The sequence below is a fragment of the Castor canadensis genome, chromosome 6, assembly GCF_047511655.1.
Source record: "Castor canadensis chromosome 6, mCasCan1.hap1v2, whole genome shotgun sequence".
NCBI lineage: Eukaryota > Metazoa > Chordata > Mammalia > Rodentia > Castoridae > Castor > Castor canadensis.
This window is the reverse complement of record NC_133391.1, coordinates 99706212-99710927: the sequence shown is the minus strand read 5'-3', so window position 1 is coordinate 99710927 and position 4716 is coordinate 99706212. Positions and strand designations below refer to the sequence as shown.

General features: G+C 34.4%; 1 non-coding gene across 1 annotated transcript; it reads left to right on the top strand.

Annotated features, from left to right (window-relative positions):
* Nucleotides 1-569: 569 nt before the first annotated feature.
* LOC141424465 (U6 spliceosomal RNA) lies at nt 570-672 on the top strand. The gene has a single exon (XR_012449384.1). It is a non-coding gene; the product is annotated as a U6 spliceosomal RNA (small nuclear RNA).
* Nucleotides 673-4716: the final 4044 nt, after the last annotated feature.

Below are 4716 nucleotides of genomic sequence, written 5' to 3'. Positions count from 1 at the left end.
CATATGGTTTCTAACATTCTCCTGCTGAGCTTAAATGGTAAATAGTGGGAGATGTAGTTCCACAGCAAAACATGTGCTTTCCATGTGCAGTACCCTGGGTCCTGTGCCTACCACCACATTTTTTAAAAAGGTAAATATCGCCATGTCCCCCTAAAATAAGAAAAAAAAAGTGAAACATACTGTAACTATTTCCAATCTACCAACCTAGTAAAATATAAAAAGTACATAAACAGTACAAAACACAAAATCAACTCTATGACTAATAGCTTGATATGCCTATGTAAGAATATTGAAGTCAGGCACCAATGATTTATGCCTGTAATCTTAGCTACTTGGGAGGCTGAAATCGGGAGGAAAGCAATTCAAGGCCAGTCTAAACAAATAATTTGCAAGATCCCCATCTCCAAAATAACCAGGGCAAAATGGATTGGAGGTATGCCTCAAGCGGTAGAGTGCGTGTTTTACAAGCCCAGAGCCCTGAGTTCAAATCCCCGTTCCATGAAAAAAAAAAGAATATTGAGAGAGAAGCCCAATAATTTGTAATCCAAACACATGCCTAAGAGAAATACAGTCAAGTGTCACTTACTCACTTCAGCAAATGGAATGATACAGAGCTTAGCATGGTCCCTTTTCAAGGATGACATACAAATTCATGAAGTGTTCCATATTAAAAAGAAAAAAAGAGTAACATCTGGAAGCCAAGTGTTTTAATCATCAGGTTGGCTAGTTGTTTTTACTAAGAAAAGTAAGAACTGAGTAATTTACCTATAGTAAGCAAAGGTCTTTCCAAGCTTCTACATGGAACCTACCTGTGTAAACTAAATGCCTCATATCTCTGAAATTTTCCAAAAAGAAAGTATAGGTCATTCAGCAAAATATATTTACTGTATACTACCATAATAGCTATTTAATTGTTATCATTATGATGCAGATATATAATGGAAACAGATGTTCCTTTTCCCTTTCAGCAAAGCACAGGAAAAGCACAAACTTGCTGATATTGCATGGACTACTACCATAGCACAATAGAGGGGGAAAAAGACATTAGCACATGACAATATTAGTTTTTACTACACAACTAATTGCATAAAAAGTATAACTTGAGATCATTAAATCAATATAATTTTCAGCACTACAGAAGGGAAACAAATAGATTTGTATAACCAGCCTATTTCACATCTGCAGTTGGGAAAATACTTCTGAGAGACTTAAGCATATGCAAAATGCTACTGTTGCTTTCAGAACACAAGGAAAAGAATGTTGTTCTGTTTTCTTTGCTCATGTAACATAAATTAGAATGCTGCTTCTACAGTGAATTTTTTAAAGTATTCATATAAACTGGTAGAATCTTTCTAGAAAACAAGTTGGCAATCAATACAAAATAATCTTCAAAAACAGTCTACACTTAAGTTCAAGTAATTTCTTTTCTAATAATATATTATGAGTAAATAACCATTGGTATGATTAAAGATTTATTTAAAATGCTATTCATCACAACTTTATATATACTAATGGAAAATCAGGAATCTAATTTCTCTAAAAGTAAAGCAATGATTAAAATATATGTGTTTAAACACCATATGGTCAATATGAATGACTTCAGTAATAATTTTCATCATATTACATTAAATGCTTGGAAGAAATAGGTTTAGAAAAAACACACAAAATATCATTTTTAATTTCTACAAATTCTCTTGTGAGCAGATACTAATTTTTAAATCAGAAAATATTATTTTTCTTTACATAATTAATGTTCTATGTGCTGATACTCTCAGTCATTGTCCAATTGTCCAAAGTTTCTAAAATTCATTGGGTCAAATAAGCCTATAAATATCAATAGGTAAACTGGCTTAAAATTATGTGACATGTTATTGGATTCTGAAATCTGGCATAGAAACTTGCTAATCACATAGGTAACACATTTTTCCCTTTGTCAAACAGATTCTTCTCATATTAGCAAACATTTTTTATGGAACATATAAATGCTGATTTGCAACCTATTGACATATTGTGTTGTATGCCATCAATTCCAGAGAATGCTTTCCACTGAAAATATTTCTAGGGTTAAGAGCATGGCTCAAGTGGCATAATGCCTGCCTAGCAAGTGCAAAGTCCTAAGTTCCAGAACAACTGCACACACACACGTGTGTGTGTGTGTGTGTGTGTGTGTAACAAATAAAGTAGTTTATTAATTGTTTTCTTCAGTATGCCAATAAAAAAAAGTTTGCAGTATCTTTTCTAGGACTCTTAGTTTGCCCATTCTGTTTTTTACAAGAAGTAGCTGATTTGTCTTAGGCTATTACTGTCTATTACTTCTAGGAGACTTGAGGAAAGGTGGGAAGCAGCAAATTCTGGCAATCTGCCTAAAGAGAAATCAATGAAACAAATTAATCCTTCGCTGGCTGCAATGACACAGTAATCCATCATTCAGAGCTGCTTTTATATACCAAATCAGAGAGCAGAGGAAAGAGCCCTGGGGGACATCACAGACAACAACTTACACCAACACTGGGAAAATACTGAAGAATCAGTTTATTTAAAGAGGATAGATTTCAGTTGATTGCCTATTTTGTCAAATAAAGATTTTTCTTCCACAGTGTGGTAAACCCAAGGGCCAATGACTATATTTTTAGAATTCAGTACCAAATATGCTAGCTGACAACTACAGGGAAGGCATATTTTTAAATAAGTATTATTGTTAATTAATATAACCAAATACCTGACTGGAGTAATATTACTTTTTCAGTCCAACTTCCAGATTTTATACATGCTCCCTGTTTTCAGGAGGAATTAACTGTAAATTTACCTACTAACCTACAACTTAATTGAGCAATTCCTGCTAAACTGCATTTGAGGTATTCCTTCACAATCAAATGCAACATTCCAGATATGTATAATTTCCTAAGTGCTACATTAAGTTTCAAAACTTAAAAAATTTTAATTACCTCTTATGGTGTAAATTCCAACAACCAAGTAAAATTACAAATAAATAACTCGTTCAAAAATAATAAATTATTCTTTGGTTTATAATATTGTTGACTGGCTGGAGGATAAATGTGATTTTTTAAAAAATAAACTGTTATAATCAACATATAGCAATACATTCAACACTGAGTATATTTCTTTATACTTATGCCAAAGTAGAAGCTAGAGATATAGTTTAATAGTATATCCTTGTCTTGTATGCATAAAGCTATGGGTTCAGTTCCCAGCACCCCCAAAAATGCATCAAAATTTATTTATGCTTATGTATATAGAAATGTATGTATTGAGTATGTCTTACTAGAGTAAATATCTTAACTGAAAGTATGTTCACTAAAAGAAAATTAGTGACAAGAATTGCGAAGTCACAGTGTATTACTATTGGTAAATGAAGATGTCATTTCCATGTTGAATGTGAGAAGTAAAAGGATTTTTAAGAACAAAACAACCCCCAAAAAATGTCAAAATGGTTCCTGAAATGTTAAAAACCTCAGAACAATCACAGATCCAAAACAGAAAAGCACATCAAATAAATACTAACCAGCAAATTTTTGAGTGATATCTTTGGTCCCCAGGTCTGTAGCCATATGATCACGATTCCTGGCAATGATGATACATTTTTAATTCAATGCATGAACGTACTATTTATTGATTTAGTAAAGCTAGGGGAATTACGTTGTTGTCAGTACTGATGAACTGTCACCAATTTAATCTAATGGAATCTTACAGAGAAATATATTTGGGGGAGGGGGGACAATAGTCATATAAATTTAATCCCTTCACTACCCAGGACAGTGACAAGAGCAAAACCTCTTCTTTTCCAGACTACTTTACTAAAGATGTTAGCCACCAACTGAATAAGCTTACAGAAAAAGGGGTTGCAACATAACTTTGCTGATACACCTTCAAAATTGGAAAAAAAAAAAGATTTATTTTCCCATATCTAGCCTCTCCTCATAGATTTTTTTTTTTTAAGACAGACTATCACTGTGTAGCCCATGCTGGCATTGAACTCCCTATGTAACTCAGGCTGGCCTCAAACTCATCCTTTTGAGTCAGTCTCCCAAATCCTGGAATCTTCATACATTTGGGACTCACACTTCACATACACCCACCTAAGCCTTACCTTGTCAGCTAACAGGGTTTCAAGGATTCTATCAGTGTCTTTCCCTCTCTGGACACTAACATTTTTCCACAGTATCATTAGCACACAGGCAGACAGAAGAGAAGGGAGAAAATTCACTTTCTTAAAAGCATTTCTATCAAAACACAACCAAAGGAGAGAGGATTTTAAGGCTATGTCAAAGTAAGGTGGTATTATAGGGTTCAGAATTAAGAAAGGGGCAAAACCCCACCAAAGTTGCTGAAACAAACGCTTGGGGACAGTTACCAAGCTTTTCGTACCTCTGTGCTAGCCTGCTTGTGGGCTTCTTTTCCCAACCTGAGCACTTGGGAAGCATATTGTGCCCCAGCTTTTCCCTGACTTTGAAGAAATGGATAATCTAAGAAGTGGTGCTGCTGTGGCTGGGGTCAGTAAAACTATGCTAATTGGTGAACCTAATTGCTTCAAGCAGTCCTGCCTTTAAACAGGGAGATGGAGTCAGTCTGTTCCTAATAAAACGAAGAATCACTGAATTAAATTCCCAAGGAAGGCACTATAAAAGTTTCCACAGTGTAACCAAATGACTTCACCTATGCTATTACCTCTAAGATGACATCTTTGAAAGAAAGCAG